Source organism: Pholcus phalangioides, unplaced genomic scaffold (genome assembly GCF_987345545.1).
Source record: "Pholcus phalangioides strain wild (caught in Gottingen) unplaced genomic scaffold, Ppha-v1.0 ptg000017l_1, whole genome shotgun sequence".
Classification (NCBI taxonomy): Eukaryota; Metazoa; Arthropoda; class Arachnida; order Araneae; family Pholcidae; genus Pholcus; species Pholcus phalangioides.
Window position 1 is genome coordinate 34,244,574 of NW_028301610.1, and position 20,734 is coordinate 34,265,307.

The 20,734-nt window shown below is 37.2% G+C and overlaps 1 long non-coding RNA gene across 1 annotated transcript in view; it reads right to left on the reverse strand.

The window, feature by feature from the left end:
• Positions 1-20,734, reverse strand: part of LOC149072946 (uncharacterized) — a 54,367-nt gene that overhangs the window by 21,468 nt on the left and 12,165 nt on the right. The window contains exon 2 of the long non-coding RNA XR_016194345.1: positions 5,449-5,622. This is a non-coding gene — a long non-coding RNA (uncharacterized LOC149072946). The remainder of the gene's footprint in view (positions 1-5,448; positions 5,623-20,734) is intronic.

The following is a 20,734-nucleotide window of genomic DNA, read 5'->3' on the forward strand; positions in this document are numbered from 1 at the left end:
TGGCACATCCGCATAGGTCTACTTAACCGGAAAAAAAGAACCGTCTTTATTTCACTAAATTACTAAATCACTTATGCACTTGCTACTTACCAACTAAAGCCGTGTAAACTGCAATTATCGTCTGCATACACTGTAACGTACTTGACAACTTAAAATTTAGTTACCAACGTAATCACTTACTGTGTGTAAATGGGCCTTGACACACATTAAGAATTAAGTTCATCGGTTCGCTGGACAATTTTTCAGATCTAAACATTTTATGTGCAGCGTCACCACACACAGTCACTGCTTCGGAATAAACATTTATTACGACAACACATAATAATTATCTTGGTTAATAAAAAAGGAAGACAGACAGAAATTTTGAACCTCACACTTTCGATAACCCACCTGCAGCTCGTTCAAAAGTTTCTTAACTTTTTGATGTTCCGTCGCGGCGAACTTCTTTATGAGGCGATCCAACAAGGCTTGATATCGATTGATTGCCGGAGGATTTAATATCAGATCCCAGACAAAAGACAAGCACTCTCTGTCCAAGGAAGAGACCAAGGCTGCATTCTTTGCATCATCGTTAGTGATTCTACTTAGTAGAAAAGCACTGTTGCATCCATAGTTGTACATTGGATTTCCAAAATGGAGGTAGTCGAAGTGCAATCCTCGAAACTTGAGCATTTTCATCCATCATCGCTCAGCTCCCACGGGAGAGAGAGAAAGAAAAAAAAGAGAAGAGCAGGTGGTCACACCAGGACAGAAGAGCAGACGATGATGCGTGGGCGAGAGAGGCCTGTTTGAGGGAAGAATTTAGTTGTCGTAACCACAGACATAATGGAGGCTCGGAAAGAAGAAAATTTTCGAAAATGCATGAGATAAAATCTTAAATGAAGATGGACTTTCTTCAATGGGTAATGTTCCTTAACGTCGCTGGTCACCACTGCGGAGTCACCACACAGTCACTGCTTGAATATTTTGCGGTAAGCATCTACAAGGTGCTCAAGAACTCGTCAGTGACTTTGTTGCCGGAGAGTTCTTTCATCTTTCGCAGCAGTTGACTTGGCTGTCAGTTGATAAGCAGTCACTGACGAGTTCTTGCATACCTTGTGGATGCAACGCTTACCGCAAAATATTCAAGCAGTGTTATTGGTTTCCAGGGAGCCATTAGATCAACTTGCTGTGCTAGCCGACAAAGTGGATGAAGTCACTTTCCAAAATTATGTGTCGAATACAACCATCGTCGTCATAGCAATTGCAGTCGACTCAAGATCGAAACGATTCATCATCAGCCATCAAAATGATTACGCAACAAGTGGCAGAGCTAACGGCTACGTTGAAGACTTTCTAGAGGGAGATATCGTAATAACTCCCAACAGCGACGAGCTAGGCATTCAACATCTCGTTCAAGTCGAGCACGAGATATATGCTTCTATCACACAAATTCAGTGAGAAAGCCCGCCACTGCCATCAGCCCTGTAAATACCAGAAAAAAACAACAACCTTCCATCATCGCTCGTATGATGGAATCAGGCAGCAAATCCAGCAGGCTCTTCGTGATTGGCAGAGTTACGAGTGACCGTTTCCTTGTTGACTCTGGCAGTGAAGTTTCTGTTATACCGCCTGAGAAAAATTCGTCAGCACTATATCCCAGTTTCCATTTGTTCGCCGCAAACAACAGCAAGATTCTTGCCTATGGCTCCACGGTCAAGAAACTGGATTTAGGTCTCCGGAAACCTTTTCCCTGGACATTCCTCGTAGCTGACGTCACTTCAATACTTAGAGCTGATCAGCAACTTCCACCTAATCGCTGATGTGCAAAACCGACGACTCATCGATTCGCAAACATCATTATGGGTACTCGGATCGGTTAAGCCCACAACACAATATTCCATCACTACCATTGGAGATTCTGAATACAGTGCTATATTTCAAGAATTTCCAGATGTCTTCAACCCGGCAGAGATCGGTAAAACAATGAAACACGTGACGCGACACCATATCATCACTCTCATTTTTATCGCTGTTTCCTACCACATGCAGCTGAGACACAAGCGCCACTGCATGATCTATTGAAAGGTTCTAAAAAAAAAAGACAAAACAAAAGTTGTGTAGTCTACATAAACTTTGCAAGCATTTAAAGATTGTAAAAAGCTACTAGCTGATGCCGCATTGCTGGCACATCCATCCCTGTCTGCCCAATTAGCTCTACACGTAGATGCTTCTGACTATGCTATAGGTGGTGCACTGCACCAGGTGAGGGACAATGCTCTTCAACCGTTTGGTTTTTTCTCTCGTAAACTTTCACCCACCGAAACACGGTATAGTGCATACGATCGCGAACTTTTTGCCATATATTCTTCCATAAAATTTTGCAGATACATGCTTGAAGCTCGTGAGTTTATACTTTTTCAGTGGCCATAAACCACTGTGCTATGCGTTTCGACAAAAAAGTGACCTAGACAGCTAAGGCATTTAGATTATATATCTCACACAAATGCCATATTCCTGGATCACAAAATATTTCCGCTGATATCTTATCACGCATAACAGCAATTTCAGTTGCTGGACCTCTCGATTTTAGCCATCACTGAGCAACAAGAGGGAGATAAAGAACTAGAAGAACTTCTAAAGAGCAAATCAGCTTTGCAACTGAAGAAAGTGTTTCTTCCAGATGCAGCTAAAGCGCTCTACTGCGATTTATCAACAGGTGCAGTTCGACCTTATATTCCACAAAATTTTTGATATGATATATTTTGGCATATGCACAAACTGTCACACCCAGGAATTAGACGTACTATTGATTTGGTCAGAAAGCTATTCATTTGGCCATGTCTAGCTAACAGGGTTTAAGCTGGATAAAAAATTCCTTTCGCGAAAATGAGGGGAAAAGCTTTAGCCAAATGCTACAATGCTAAAGGACCATTCAAGTATTACGTCAGCAGATTTTTAGCCATTTTTGACCCCTCCACCCCCTTCTCAGCAAAATTTCGTCAGCAGCTTAGAATATTTCATACCTTCAAAAAGGGAGGTTGATGACATCATCAAAAGTCAGCAAATCCGAAACCCCCCCCCTTTCCCTGATGCTGACGTATACTTGAATGACCCCTAATGTAATGATTGATGGTTGGATGTCTACTCGTTGTGTATCTCGTGTACGCATTTTTGCGAAAGTGGCTACTACTTTTTTTGCATTCTGCGATTTTCTTTCGCATTTTGCGAAAAATGCGACTGTAGCTTAAACCCTGCTAGCTAAAGACTGTGCTAAATGGACAAAAATGTGCATACCATGCCAAAGATCTAAAGTGCACGAGATCCACACTACAATCGTTTGTGAAACCTTCCCAACGATTTCAACATATTCATCTGGATATCATTGGCCTACTGCCAATTTCCGATGAATATTCTTATTGCTCAACAATGATAGACCAATTTTCACGATGGCCAGAAGCGGTACCTCTCCACGACATTACAGCAACCACAGTAGCTGCAGCTTTTCTTTCCACCTGGATTTCTCAATACGACACACCTTTAACAGTAACAACTGATCAAGGTTGCCAATTCGAATCGCAGCTATTCCGGGAGCTTTCCAAATTCATTGGTGCAAAACGGGTGAGGACAACTGGATACCATCCACAAGTGAATGGTATGTTGGAAGAGTGGCATCGCCCTCTCAAAGCTGCGTTGAAATTCAACCAAACCCATAAATGGACTGAAGCATTACTTACAGTTCTACTCGGTCTTCGGTGCTCTCTGAAACAAGATTTGGGGTGCACACCTGCAGAACTACTATACGGAGAAACTTTACGATTACCTGGTAAGTTTATCCAAGCACGAGCTAATTCCAACTCAACTGACGCTAACAAGTTTCTGCAAATGCTGAGAACTCATGTCCAAGCCTTCCACCCATGACCAATCAAAAGACATGGAGGACATCGTACATTTATTCACCATGATTTGAAAGCTACTTCCCACGTTTTCGTAAGAACTGATAGGGTGAAACGTCCTCTATAACAGCCATTTAAAGGACCATACAGAGTGATCAGCCGGACGGACAAAGTGTTCAATGTGGACATAAGAGGAAAAACTGTCAGTGTCAGTCGATTGGCTTAAACCAGCATTTCTTATCAATCCGACGTGGAGCCGGTATCCGTATCTCCAGATGTACCAACTGCAGTTCCGACTGACAGACTCACAACTGATTCTGCTGATCAAGTCAGAACCACTTGTTCTGGGCGTACTGTTCACTTTCCAGATCGTCTACAGTGCTCGTGATCACCGATGTTACTCCACAGTACGCGATCACCTCTCACTACTCGTGATCACTGGAGAAGGAGTGTCCCACGCAGATAACCCCCCAAGATTCGGGTCAACGACCTCGAGTGTGTCACATGATCCTGGGTACTGGAGACGAACGTCTGGAAAACAGCAAAGCAGAGAATCACTACACACGAAAGCATGAGGTTCAAAATTTCTATGTCTGTCTTCCTTTTTATTAACCAAGATAATCATTATGTATCATCGTAATAAATGTTTATTCTGAAGCAGTGACTGTGTGGTGACTCCGTAGTCAGAAAAAAAAAATCAAAGTTTTATTACAATAAAATTTTTCGATCTCACCCATAAGATCCAACAGTCCTCAATATAAAATTGAGCATTTCAGTCCTCTGACGACACAAGAATCATCGGCTTTCCTCAGGAACCAGTTCGTCAGTTATGGAAGCAAAGCTATGGCGTAGATGAATTAACCAAGTTCCCTGAGTGGTTATCCAATGGCAGTTTTGGCAAACTGTGTTACCTCCAAGCCTTAGTGCGTTGTCGTAGAGGATCGCCGAATATGCAGACTTCATCGGACATTCTCGATCACCACAACACGACATCGTGTAAACTTTGAAATCCGTAACAACCACCATAGGAAAAGGACCCTATTGTCCTCAACGATATCGCCCCACTTGGTCTGCAATAGAGCTCAAAGTAAACATTATTTTGTAAAGTACCAGCCGGTAAAACAACCTCGGCACGATTAATTAGCAAATTCACTTCATGTTAGCTTCAATCGGAATGTGAACTATGTCTCCGGATACAAAAAATACGTCACAGTCGAAATATCAGTGGAATTTACATATTTCAAATTGAAACAATCGGTACTCCAAAATGACAACAAAACAACCGAGATGAGTCTGTCGCAATCGCCGATAATCGTGATCAACCTCTGGGAAAAAAGTAAATTATTTATACATTAACAAAATGTTTAACCCAAACCACCGACCAGATTGAATCAAAGGTGGACTTTTGCGCAGGGGGTCTAATGATACGTTACACTTCACCGAGCACCACAATCCTTGAAAGCAGCAGATTTAAGACTTTTTCAGTCCAGAGTCTTACAAACGTTTGAGGCATTTTGATTTTTAAATTTACTTAAATCACTTAAATTCTCACGTCACTTCAAATATTCATCACCTGTGTGTAGGGTACTACTTCCATTAGGATACTGGGTTCTCGGACCTGCATCCATAGTATCTCCATTAATGCCTTGCAAGTCAGTAGCTGAAGACTGGGCTTGTTGCCTGTTGCTTTCTTCTCTCTCGTGTCTCCAGCTTTTATCCCAAAATTCTGACTTCTGATCTGCCATTACTATTATATAAAATGATAAAGAAAACAAAAGTCTGAGTGTTTAAGAGCATATTACCACCATTTAAAAAAAGACTGCAATTTTTCTTTATTCATTATCAATACTGTTGTCATGATTCAGTCATCGTTCCAGGTTGTATTGCTTCTTTCCAATTTTTTTCTTTTATTTAGCTATTTTGTTACGTAGGGTGACAGCTGAATAGAGGTTGTATGACAGGAGAAACACATTTCAGGGGCGTGACAAAATAGTGGTTTTCACTGTCACAAAAAAATTGTATGCTAAATTTATTTTCAATGTCCAAAAAAACCGATACATATACAGTGAAACCTCGCTACAACAATAGTTGATATAACGATAAATTCCTATACAACGGTATTTTTCCAAATTTTGTTTGGAATAACCTATAGTCTGTAATGTTAAACTTCTCTCAATACAACAATATTCTTTACTATGATAAATCGCCACAAAAGAAATGTTTATTATTTTTATTTGTTTCACTCAAAAGTGTATATACTCTTCAGTATATTTATATATATATAACTCATCTCACATGTTTTAAGTTCTTCCAAGGATGTCTAATAATTTCTGTATTGGGCATCACCTAATCAGTGAAAGTGTTCAGTATTGCTCCTTTTTGTGTGATACACCAAAGTGTATTGCAATAAACCCCTTTACAGGGACAATACACATAACTTGAATTTATTTTATCAGCTAATCGATTAAAATATTTTGCAGCAAACAAATACTTGAAAGTGTATTTTTAGTAATACTAAGAATGTTGGTTTAGAAAAGTTCCCAAACTGCAGCATAAATATGATGACAAATGATAATGTTGACTCTCCACATAACAATAATTCCTCTACAAAGATATTTTTTCTCAGTCCGGTATCATCATGTACATCAAGGTTTCACTGTATTTTATGTAGATTTTGGAATACCAAATCATCCAATCAATTCCTTAATCTGCATTATACAGGATCTGTTCTTTCTTTATAGCAAGTACTGCACAAGGTTCTTCCCCATATTTCTTTCTCTCTCACTGATGTTCTACTGTATCTCTACGTGTTAAAAAGTGAAGAAAGTATCCACAAAGCCAAAACTTTCACATCCTTTACCTATTTAGTAAAGATCATAGGTTATTTATCTGGTTTACCCTGTCTCCCCGGAACCAAATTTTTAAAATGTCGTATCAGCTAGTAGCAATCATATAGCATTAGCCTTTGTCATCCTACTTACAAATGTTTCCAACCTAATAGTGTCACACATGAACAGAAAACTTGATTAATGGTTATACAAAGACAATTACCACCTCTGAATGCATTGGGAAGGAAAAAATGCAAATCTTTTTTTTTAAAACTATTATCTATAAGGAAGTGGCAGTGGACAGGTTGGCCACTGACTGCATACAGAGGTGGCTGCAGAATAGGGCGAATTCTGTACTGTAATATGTCTATGAAGCCTATTGTTCATTCCAAGAAAACCTTCTCGCAAACAGAAGATGGCCATCTATGGAAGTTTCACTGTATAAATATATTGATTGCATACTATTTCATTTAGATTTATGTCAAAATATAATCTGAATTGTTGCAGAGCAGGTTTTGTGTCAACATTGAAACAAACTGCAGATGAGTTGGTAAGATTCGATGAAATGTCTTGCTTCACCCAATCAAATGTTCTGGCGTTGTTTTGCTCTTGTGAGTGCACGTCTGTAAAGAACTAGTTCTTAGGGGTTCATCACTTTCCAAACTGTAAGAAAATTTATTAGCTTCCTGATGAAAATATCCCATGCTTATAATCTATAGTTCTGTTCACATGTAGTAAAAAGCGCAACAACACATTCAGGCATACATTAATTCATTAGAAATTCTTCAGAGCAGCAGGGGTGGCTTGAGCCTACCGGCAGCCTGGATGCGAAGCCTCATATGCCGATCCTGGCAGGAGGCTGACAGGGCTTCAGTGAATGGCAGAGTTTAAGCTGGATAAAAAATTCCTTTAGCAAAAAATCAAAAATGGGGAAAAAGCTTTAGCAAAATGCTACAATGCTAATGATTGATGGATGGATGTCTACTCGTTTTGTAAACTCCTGTATTTTTGCAAAAGTGGCTACTACTTCTTTTGCATTTTCCGAAAAATGTGACAGTAGCTTCAACCCTGGTGAGGAGGACCTCGAGATAAACCTGATTTTCCTTCAGAAAAAAGCCGCACATCATTGCTCACCGTGCAAATTGTACGTGACCATGTCCTGCTTTTGAAGTAGAATTTTTTTTTTTGTTCCAGAATTATTTTACCATTCTTAATAATGCCAGATAACTTAATCCTTGAAACAGCACTTATTTTTGTGAACCCCCCCCCCCCAATCATCACTTATCTTGTGAAGATATATAATGAAGAAATTTTTTTCAAAGGTGTTTCTGGTACTCCGGGGACCGCACCAGTGAGAAGCCAAATTTTTCATTTGTTTTCATTTGACTATTGTGGAACAAATTCTGGGTGAGGGCATAGCCCGGCCTCTAGGCTGGGTTCTTTTGCGGGCCCCCAGTCAGACTTTTCACAAGCCCTTCTAATATATAGTTAATTTATAGAATGAAAAGCCAAAAAATGAGAATTGTCCCAGGCCTTCCCAGTTCTACCCTTCTGTGGGCACGGGTGAGAGAACCAGAATGTACACTTGCCTCTTGTGATAGAGTTCAGGGGCAGCGATTGGCTGAATTCGAGGTGAATGGGTAAAAAAAGTTCCAACTTTTAGATTAAAACCTTAAAAATTATTTTAAAATTAGATTAATTTTTTGAAATAAGTTCACAACAAAAGAAATTAAACCAAAGTTGATTGATAAAGGAAGCCATTCTTATACAATGCACTTTAATTAACAGTTGAAGGCACACATTTACATATTTACTAATAATCATAAGCGTACACAGTTTTCTCAAGGGGGGGGGGGTTTACATTTTTTCCTGCAAAACAACACTATAATCTTGGCTTGAGGGGGGGGGGTGACCCCCCCCCCTGCATACTCCAATGCAAATAATCAATCTATAAATTCCCTTCTGACTGATTTTACATTTCGTTAAAAAAATCTTAGCCCTTTCAATATCTTCTGATCAAATTTAAAAAGCAAATTAGATTCTCTCATTAAATTTTGGGTTAGATAATACAATTGAAAGCCGATGTAGATGAACCCAAAATTGCAAAAGAACCACGGCTATACCAGCACCTTCTAGAGAAGAAAGCCTGACCCCGAGATTTGTGACGTCATCTATATCTGTCCTAGAATGGTCTTCCCTGTAAGATCGTTTTCCAACAGCACCACACACTGTATTGCCATGTTATATACACTGCTCAAAACAATTAGGGGAGCACATGGTTTTAACAAAATTACACGAAGATGTATACCGATAAGTAACATAAAATGAATCATCCATAATTTAAAGCCTAGCAGGAAACGGAAGAAGAAAACTTCATATGCAAATCAAAGTTCATGACGTCAAAAACCAGAAAAAGGAGATAAGGGCAGAAATCGGGATGTTGCAGAAACGTCTGTTTTACTGCCGTAACTGTGAAATTCGATTGCGCAGTATTTTTTTTTTTGAGACAAGGTGACTTGAAGATGTCTCAACAACGTGATTTACCGGAATCCATGGCATGGCGTGTTATAGGCAGACTGGAATCCGGGCAAACACAACGTAGTGTCGCGGACGCTGTTGGAGTCGCCAGAAGTGTTGTTGCAAGGCTGTGGAATCGATTCCAAGAAACAGGAAATGTTAGACGTCGACCAGGGCAAGGTCGGCCACGCGCCACTACAGCAACTGATGACCGGTATGTACGGTTAACAGCCCGTCAAAACAGAACAGAGAATGCTACGCAGCTGCAAAGACGGTTGCTCTTGGCAACAGGACGAAGGGTGTCCAGCCAAACAGTACGTAATCGGCTTCATGAGGGAGGGCTCTATGCACGTAGGCCAATGGTCTGCATTCCGTTGACCCCACGCCGCCGTGCGGCCCGAAGAAGAAGGGGCTGCTGAACATCGAGATTGGGAGCAACATGATTGGAGCCAAGTGCTGTTTACAGACGAGTCCCGATTCAGTCTGGAGTGTGACGTGTTCTGGTATGGAGGGACAGGGGCACTCGAAATAACCCCACATTCGTTCGTGAAAGGTCACAATACAGACGAGCTGGTTGGATGGTATGGGGTGGAATCAGCATAGGCGGACGTACGGACCTGCATATCATTCGGAATGGCATTTTGACGGCCCGAAGGTATGCAGACGAGATACTGCGACCTCATGTCATCCCTTACGCTGGAGCCATTGGAGATTCCTTTGTTTTCCAGGATGATAATGCCCGACCGCATAGAGCTCGTCTGGTGGAGAACATGCTTGAAGCTGAAACAATACAGCATATGGAATGGCCAGCGTGCTCTCCTGACCTGAATCCAATCGAGCATGTTTGGGACATGCTCGGACGACGCATTGCTGCTCGACCAAGGCCGCCTGTTACTGTCCGAGACTTGCAGATTGCACTTCTTGAGGAGTGGAACAGTATTCCCCAAAGTCTGATCGATAACCTCATCGCATCCATGGCAAACAGGTGTGCAGCAGTCTTAGCTGTTCGAGGAGACCACACGCCCTATTAAAACTCATGCATCATGTCTAAACAGTACTTTTTTTTATCGTTTACATGGAACCAAATTGTTGCCCTAAATCATCTTTTTTCCATATTTTCAAAGAATTAAAGCTTAATTCTAAATTTTTTTACGTCTTTTTTTCTGTATTGCGCATTGATACGCGTGTACTATCCATTGTATGCCAATACGTGGCTGTCTCATACGGTTTTCTTCACTCTTTTGCTTGCTCCCCTAATTGTTTTGACCCACATTGCTATTATATTTTTTCTTAATGTTATAAAAAAATAGGTTGAATTAGCAAAGAATTGAGCACTTGAATAGACGAGTTTATACTTATAATTCAACATTATTTTCAAGTATCAATTAGGGACAGAGTTTTTATGAAAACTTAACAATATTTGAAAAAATTACCCTTTGACCTCAAAATTTCCCCAAGAGAATTAATTTTTCGGAATATCATTTCTGTTAATTTTAACTAAAAAAATATCCATTGAATACAAAAATAAATTTGAGACCAATTCAACTATATAATATCCTTTATTTTTCATTAAGATATATAGTGATTATTGAATGTCTATTTTCAGTCATTTAAAAAAATATATATACAAACTTTTCATGCAATGTGTATTTTATTAAAAAGAAGGAAAAACGAATGAATAAACAAATATACTTTGCTTTGCTCCTTCCAGAAAATTTTAATGCAAACTGTGGATTAGATATAGATTATTGCATGATGCTCATTCGTACACAAATACATAACATTCTATGCTAAGATATGATTCACGTAGTAGAAATCTATTTAAAAAAAAAAAAAAATTGTCACCAGTTTCTTCTTTGCATAAAATTGTTTTATTATTTATAACTTCCCTTAAAAATTTCATTTTTATTTGAAGATTCTTTAGAAATAAGCCAGAAAAAAAATCAAACCAAGAATAATATGTAGATTAATTTTGAGAATTATGTTATGAAGCAAAGTCTGATCTATGTTCAAAACAACAAAATATGAACCTGATGATAGGTACCTATTTATAAGCTGGGGTAGCAAAATTCTATCCAATGTTTTTCACTACACACATGGAATTACACAAGAAATGAAACCCGCTAGCTGAATTTAAAAACAATCTTTAATTGAATATTTGCATTAAACATGAATTCAACATCATTTTTAAGTATCTCAGTCATGATGTAATTATATAGAACATAACTAACAACTACAGGAGTTGGACACGACAAACCCCTTTAACCAAATTGTGTATGATTATATATGAAACTTCCATCGTTTAAACACATTTCTTTTTCAGTAGTTAGATACTCTTTCCACTCTGAGCATTTAAGTTTTTTCATCAAAGCATGTGAACAAAATATATATTCAGAACTCGATGCCAATTTTCTGTGAAGGACTAAAATTATAACCACCATCATTTATGTATAACTTTTTTAAAAAAAAAGAAGGGAGGTGTAAATGGACCAGTAATGAGACACTTATTTCAAAGATTTAAAAATAAAAAATGAATTTAAGGGAAATTTGAAATTTTGAGCTGATAATGATGGATAAATGTTTGACTGATATTGATTGAATAAATTGAAGTAATTGAGTAAATATTATTTCAAGTTTGGAAGCTAACTAATTAAATGTTAAGTGGTCCATTACTTATACATTTACTGAACTTGATCAAAACACTGAAGTTTCCTCTTTGCACATTTTTCATTCCTAATTTACCCTTTTTTCTTTGTCACCAAATCATTTTTATTCATACACAGATTTTTGAGTAAAATATTAGATGAAATCCATAAAATTTGTTGAGCAATATCAGCTTTCCTGTGACCATTACAACATTCATATGCATTTCCTAAAATTTCAAACTCTTCCAAGAGATGGTGAAAGTAGTATTTACAAGAACTTCTCTATGCTTTGCTCTCAACATATAAATTCAACATAATTTTTCAGTAACAATGTAATTATATAGAACATAATTAACTACTACAGGAGTTGGACACGTCAAACCCCCTTTATCCAAATTTTGTATGGGTATGAAACTTTCATTTAAACACATTTCTTTTTCAATAGTTAAATTCTCCGAATGTAAAGAGTACCTGAGTTTTTTCATTAAAGCATGTGAACAATATCCAGCTATGTACATGAACACTTTTAAATATTTAGTGGCTGCCTTTATGTCATCATCTACTATGCAAACATTTTCACCTTTGCATTCACACAAATTAACTGGAACATCCTCCTGTTCCAGTGTAAATGTTCCACCTATAAGCGTAATGTCAGCTGATGCCAAGCTTTGCACGCTGTTTCTTTTCACACTCAAAGACCAGCCTTAGAGTGACATTGTATTGAGCACCGGCTAATTGTCTGTATTTGCCAAACCTAGCCTACAACAAATCATCCATTTGGATTTTTCCAGGCAAAATATATACAAATCCCAATTCTTCAATACAGTATTTTGTTAATTCCAACTAACTGATTTCCAACTAATTTCTAGCTGTTGTTGTCTGTTTGAGAGTCTCATGAGTTTCCTTTGAGTTCTTCCTTTGAGCCCTTCTGTGAGACAATTCATTACTTTGCAACTATTCAACCACACAAGGAAATCTAGAAAATCAACCTTTTCATCATGATCTCCTTGCATAGGGGTCATAAACAGGTCCTTTTGATTTCTGCCTTTAGAAGCACTTTTTACATTCATTATCTCTCACCACTTTATGATTACTCTGATAAATTCAGCAGTATCAGTAAAATGAGGGATATTTCTGTCTGGACCTAATATAGTTAAAGCCTCGCAAACAAACTTATTGAAGACTGAGTACAAGTTTGACGTTTTGTCTCTCTAAATTAGAAGGTCTTAGAGATTTCCATGTTAGCCCTCTTGCATATGAGACAACATTTGCAGAGTCTATGTCATACGGTTGTCTCAATGACGCAAAAGATGCTGTACAAAAATTGTCAACTGAAACAAAGTTCAGGTAAAAATAGCACTTGCCATCATTTCTTTGATTCAACCAGTTATTTTTGATATTTTTTAACAAATGCACACTATCTATAACAAAAATAGTGTTCTCGATGGACACTGAGGATGTTTATACACATATAAATTCTTATGTGGCTTTGTGAACAAGCTCTTTGCTTTTCTATTGAAAGCATTGTTATCAGTGATAACACTAATAACTGTAAAACCAATATTTTTTAAACCTAAAATAACTTTTAGGATAACATTATGTAACAATACATGATTTATCTTGAACACAGGTAAAATATGCACAACTTCTTTAAAAGGGGACATTAAGCTTGAAACCATAAACACAAAAGCACTCTTCGCAGCTTCTTCTGTGTTGAAGGCCATGCTAACAACAGAACCTCCCTTATAATCAAAATAAGGTTTGATGTAAATTTCGTCAACAAGAAGAATAACTTTTTTTATTGGCATCAGAAATATATTTTGCTCTGGCTTTTATGTACATCAAGAAATTTTGACTCATCTCCTCGGTTGGTGAAACCGGTAGTCGCTGACTAATTTTCCTCAAAGTTGATGGATGAGGCAGTATCATTTTATTGCTAGATCTCATAAATTTGTAAGCATGTGGCGAAATTGAATGTAACAGAGTAGCAAATACTATGATATCATTAGAGTATTTCAAGTTGTTTTTTTGCACGAAGACCAATCTTAATTTGTTCCTCTTCTAAGTTTATCAGTAATTCATTTTCATCAGTCTTCAAAGAAGACAGAGCATCATTTAAGAAATCTATTTTAGAGGAATTTTTCTCACACATAGGATTCATACTTTTAAGTGTGTCTAATATGTCAATTAAATCATTGAAATTTGTCAACTTACATGGGAGGGTAAATTTTGAAATCTTTTTCAATGCAATACTTTTTAGATAAACAGAAACATCAAGATTACTTACAACCACTGAATGTGAAATCTGTGGGTATGGTTATATATCCAAATGATAAACACAAAATTTGTCCCTTTGATTCGACACTTCATAAAAATTGTCAAGATCAAATGTTTCAACACATTGCTGTAGATTTTCCATACTGCTGATTTGTCTCTGTTGAGAATATGTTGCTGCATCAGCCACACTTTCCTCAAGGGCCTTTTTTAAGTGTTCATTCTCTCTCAGTGTTTTTTTGGAGTTTGGAGATAACCTTCGTTCAGTAGGAAGTGCCATAGAAGTTGCGGGATATCCTTCGAAGATGCATGGCACAAGCGTTCTTCTTTCTTCTCTTAATTTTCAACAGAGCTGTTAAAGTCTTGCTACTTTTCTCGTCAAAAGCCGAAGATTGTGTTTCCAAATCTGTGGCCAGAAAATGCAGTTCACGTACCTAGACATAAAATAAGCATAATCAGACTGATGGCTATTGGTAATAGCATGAAATTAATTTAGTCTCTTTCCATTAATCTGACCATTACTTGTTCTCCATAAGAGATGGGACGAATAATCTGCTACTAAATTATATAATGCATTACCAGTTAAATAATTATTATATGCTACTATTATAGCTAGTTAAATACTAGTTCATAAATTATATGGTGCATTACTAGTTAGGAGTAAATAATGATTTACATTTCTTTAATTGGATATGAAATTGTAATTAATTTAAAAACAAAAATAATTTTGAAAGTAATATTAACGTACTATGTATCATGGTCAAATTTTATTGTCAGTATCATGGCAATATTTCCCAATTACCAGTTTTCAATATCTATTGAAATAAAAAAATTCCATACTTAAAATTCAATATCATTTAAAATTACCAATAATTTCATTTTCTAATTAAAAACACTGATTTCATTTGCAATTGTGATGGATTTTAAGAAAATTAATGTTCGGTCACGGAATATTTGATATCTGGCCTAAACATTAGCTGAATATTTGGTACTCGGTTATTCCGCCGAATCACCATTTGTCCCATCTCTATTCTTAATACATTACTCAGTCGAAGTTAACTTTTTTGCATTTCGCTTTGTTTTTTTTAAAAATTTTTCTCAAAGAATAAAACAATATAATTTGTTACGAAATGAGCACTTACACTACTGCGATCATTGGGTACGAAGTCCTTTCTTTGGATGGCATTCAACCACTTCCTCTTCAGATCTTCACACTTTGGAAATGAAAATACAGATACTTTTGGTCATGACAGATAATTTCCTCTGCAATATGGGACACAGTGGACATAAGCCAAAGGTCTAATTTTTTTCCATACAATAAATGTATTTGAAAGATGTCCTTACAAATTCTGGTCTGAAAACCCACTTGGCGGTACATGAACAGCAATTGCTTGGAAAGGGGAGGCACTTTCAGCATCCCATATCCTGAAGCCGGATCCCCAGGCTGAGATTTTTCGAAGAGCTCAAGCCAGGCCCGTCATTTGGGGGTGGGGGGGTCCTTCCCTGGGTTTTGAAAATGCACTAAAAATGGCATATATATATATATATATATATATATATATATATATACACAATGACATGTATACAAATATATATATACCTACATTGAGCACATGTGCTTTGCCCCCCCCCCCCCGGAAAAAGTTGAAATGACGGCCCTGGCCCAAGCTCAAGTTTTTACATGAGCTCTAAAACAAATTTGTAGTATAACAAAATACAAAAATAACAACTCTCTCAGGGCTGGAGCCCGGTTAGCCCCCTCTCCTTCTCATGGAGAGGCTACGATTTTTAGATACTCACTTCTAAAACAGAAGTGTTCAACCTTTTTCTAGTCGCGAGAACTGCCTGTACCCATCATAAAAAAAGAACAACACCCTTACGGTAAGTTTGACGTTCCCATACTTGAAATCGGGATGATCTCAGTCCTTCGACCCGATTTGTACAAAGTATTTACTTGGGCCGTTGACCAAGTGATCATATGAAAATCGGACATGAGCATCGAGCACTCTGGATGCTTCAAAGAGCGCAGCGGTGCTCGTGAGTAACGGGTTAAAGATGCTTGCTCTAAAAGTAGCTTTGAGCATGATCGCATGAGCTCGAACATTCTTTTGTGTTGGCATTTTGGTACTTTGGAAGGATTTCGAGGATGGGGGTGTCAGTGAGTTTGGATGAAGAGAAGTACAATTTACTCTTTTCTTTTATTATATACTGAATATCGTCCTATGAAGGGGTATCCACGACCACCACAAAGGGTCCGTGGAATACAGAAGTACCCCTTCCTCAAACCAATAGAAATCTCGTCGTTCTTCCATTCACGTTGACTTTCCATTTTGATGTTTGTGAAAAAAAGAGACAGACAAAATTCCCAATCCCAATGGGAAATGTTTTGTTATGTTCTTTCATTGTCAAACATATGGTTAGCTGTTTTCTCAGTGCTTCTTCCCACCCCACTATCATCTGTGCATGTTGTCTTTTATTTGGCGGAACTTGCCAGCATACCAAACAAAACCTGCTGTTTCCTTCCAGGCATAACAATCACCATTTGAACCACCCCACTTTAAAATGTCACTGACAGACGAATGTCAGTGTGCTCGTTATGACTAAACAAAAAACCAAAAAGAGAAAGAAAGAAAACTTGCCTAGGCTAATCTCCCAGATCTCTTTCATATTTTTAGAAGAAAAAATGTTTCGACTGTGAAACTCTATCTGTAGAACTATATTGGACTGATGATTCTAGGAGAAAACTAATTTCTGTTAGATTGGGTGCGGTAACTTCCCTAAATTACCATATAAGGATCGTTTGAGGTGTCACGAGTTCGATACTCAACTCCTCCTTGTCAGAAACATTCCTGACACAGGGGAAACGACCACATGACCACAGAAAAAGATTTCCACTGGAGAAGTCCCACACCAAAGTGCACCAGCCTCTCGGTGAGTATAAAAAAGGCCACCATTTGGAATCTGTAATAAATTGTAGGTCCCGGTCTGATTAGCCCTCGTGTGCAGAAAATGACAGTGGTGCGACAAATATCCGAAACATAAATATACAGAAAACAAATATACGATAAAACTATACATTTTATCTAGCTGAGAAAACATTTGCGAATTTTCGGAGTCTCTTTACTGATGCACCAAAGGGACACTGAACCAATGTTTCGCGTGGATGAAAATTTTCTCTTTGCTCACCCTGCCCAAAATATACAGCAGCGGCTCTCAATTTTTTTTGTGATGCAAGCTCTTTTTAGTACATTATTTCCATGACGAAGCATCGCACACAAGCCTCTTTCTAGTTATCAGATTCACTGATTTATTTTATTGCCCTGGAGCAACCGCGAGCTCCCGAGAAGTGCACATGGAACCATAAGGGCTCCGCGGAACACTAGTTGAGAACCACTGTTGTACAGTGTTTCTGAAAAAATATAAACAGGAAAAAAAAAATCAAAAAATATTTTTTTACAAATACATTTTTAATTTTTTATATCCTTAAGAGAAGGGGGACCTCCCCCCCGTACACCGGTATGAGCACTCACGGGTTGAAAATACTTCCAACGCCCCTGTCAACAACCCTAGTGGAGCAAATACAGTCGAACCTTGATTTAACACCACCATCCCACCCATAGAATTTTGACGTTATATCAGATCATAGTCATAATAGCGTTTCGGAGAGGCTGTATTACATAAATTCACATGTTTATTAAGAAATGTTGTATTTCAGTGTCTTATTTATGTTGCACCATGAATAAAATAACCTATTTTATACACATTCAATTTTAAGTTGAGAAAATTCATAAAAACTGTAAACTGTACAATCACTTGAATATTTCTCAATATAAAACTTAACAGAAACATACTTCCCTCTGAAATTATTGTAATTTCAGCGACACATTTCATATGTGCAAAAACAAAATAGGGGGGGGGGAAGGAAGGTGGCATTGTTTTTAGTCCATACCATACTGGTTTTTCTCGAGAAATATCTTGCTATGTGTATGAGTAATTTTCTTTATAATCATAATTTTTTCAGATACTATTGAAAGAACAACTCTTTTTGACATAATTGAATTGAGCAAATTAAAATAGATGATTTCTTAATGGCTACCTGTACCAAAATTTGACCGGTGCAAGTAAAAACATGTACTGTTCGAAAACTTGTCTTGGCTATATAAATGAGAGGGAGGTCATTAAAAAAAAACCTTTAGAAGCTTTGCTAACTGAAAAGCAATATTAATTCTTCGAAATAGTTAATATCATATTTACTGATGAGCAAATTTTGTGAATTGAAATATTAAAACAATTAATATACTTGACTACAAATAATATACTTTTTAACTAGCGAGACCATACAACACTGCAAAATTTCTATGTTAATTTAAATAGGGGTTCCCCGATCCACAAGAGGTTGCTAAAAATGTGTTTTAGAGCGAAGCTGAAAGAAGAGTGAAAATATAAAATAAGCTGTGTGCCAATAGGTTTTTTCACTTCATCTGTCTGACCAAAATTTTAGGGTAAAAACATGGCTCGAAAAATTGAAAAACATTTTAGGTGCCGGCCAAATTTCTTGGCAGCCAAGCATATTTTTAGGAGAAATAATCCAAAGTAAAAAAAATTATATTCAACCTTTTCAGCACTTAGTGATGATCTTCACATGTTGGAAGATGCAGACATAAACTCCAAATATTTTGTGATCTGCATAGAAAATTTTAGGTGTCAGTATGATTTTTTTTTTTGCAATGTTGGCTCCTAAGATTTGTCAAGCCCTAGGAAAATACATTTAGACATGAACAAGTGCATCTGTGTGCAATGCCAGGCCTCCCTTGCAAAACACAGTTGATATATTTTGGATCCTACTGTGATAAAATGGTGGCAAGTCGACTTTATGTCCACAAAGTGCTATTGTGCACAAATTATCTCTACTTATACAACTAAAGACCGTGTTATAATTTGAAATACAGTACATTTAAAAAGATTGATAAGCATAATAAAAGGGTTTTTTCTTTCTCTTTCTTATTTCAGGTAAATCAACATTTGAAGATGCAGATGAAAATGAATGAATCTCAAAAAATTATATTCTTAAAAGGTACGATTTCTAAGAAAAGTACAACAAATAAATTGTGATTATGATAACTCTCTATGAATATATGTTTGAAATAAAATGTTTTTGTATGCCAAATCATGTGTGCAAGTTGTTATTTAATTCATGTTTCTATTATTCATCTTCTAATCAACTCAAATGAAATATACGGTCACATGAAAGTTATCAGGTGAAGTTATTTGTTGGAAGCTAAATATGAAACAGATAAATTGATGAAAGATCTTTAATATAAACGTATATATATTTTAAATATTGAAGTATTCACTTGCATTAACAGGTAAGTGCTCATTCATAGAAAATCATGTTCTGATAATATTTTTTAATACTGAGGAAAAACCCATAATTTAAAATACAGAACTACAATACGCAGCAAGGCAGTTAATTCTTTTAATTGTAAATTATCAATAATTTAATATTTTAGTTGCTCAAAAAAGAATTTGCAATTCATTGTTACAATGAATTTAAAAGGAATAAAAATGGATTTATTCCTTTTAAAATCATTTAACAAATTGGTCTTTAAAAGTGGCACTCAATATAAAAAATAGTATTGAGCTGGGGCCTCAAGTAGGGCCAGAGGCGAATAGGGGGGGGGGGGGCCAAAAATCTACAATTATTTTGCATAATAACCCTTTCAAGAAGAGCCGCCCCCCCCCCCGCCCCAAAAAAAAAGGAAAGTGCCCCGAAAAGGCACAATACGGCCATAGGCTCAACTAGTGCCGGTAACCTTAATTTAAAATCTTACATTTTGTTGCAAGAATTTTTTTTTCAAGTTTTGATTTCATCAGCATACGACCCACTTATATGCAGCTGGGGTCCCAGATACTCGCTTCTTCAAGTATCCAAAAGTGGGGTTCATGAGCTCGGACAAGAAAAATACTTTTATTATTTTTACTATACTGAATCTTATTCTAAAAAAAAGTCGCAAGATGAAAAATGCAACGTCCTCATACGTTTACAAAATAATTAAACTAGCTAGCGATATTAGAGTAAAAAAAATTACAAAGCACGGGTGACAAAAAATTTATGGCGAGTCCCTCGGAAAAAAAAATTTGTTTACAATCAGTTGTAAACATGAAATTGCTGCCACCACCCACTGCGGAAAAACGATTGTTAAATAATTAGTAGTAGTTGTAGGCTTCAAACGGCATCCCGATTGGTTAGAGATCTGTTACTCACGAAACCAAAAATGTTCTCCCCCTCTAACTACTGTTTCACGTCACGTGACCTTAAGGACCGGTAGTTCATAGTACCGCTTAACTACTAGTAGTTGAAGCGGTCCTCCGACCGGTAGTTCATTAGGACTAGTAGTTACTAAGGACTGCAGAGATAGTTTACCCCCTGGTTGCTTAGAAAGGGGCGCTGTATGTGCTATCTGGGACAGTGTTCAGTTAGAACATTTTGTTAGGGGCCTTGAAGAAAATCCCTTTTTTGGATCTTTTTCCAAACTTCTCCGAAGGGAATCCAGACATCTCTTTACTGTCATCTTTGAATGTCCAAGATGTGGAT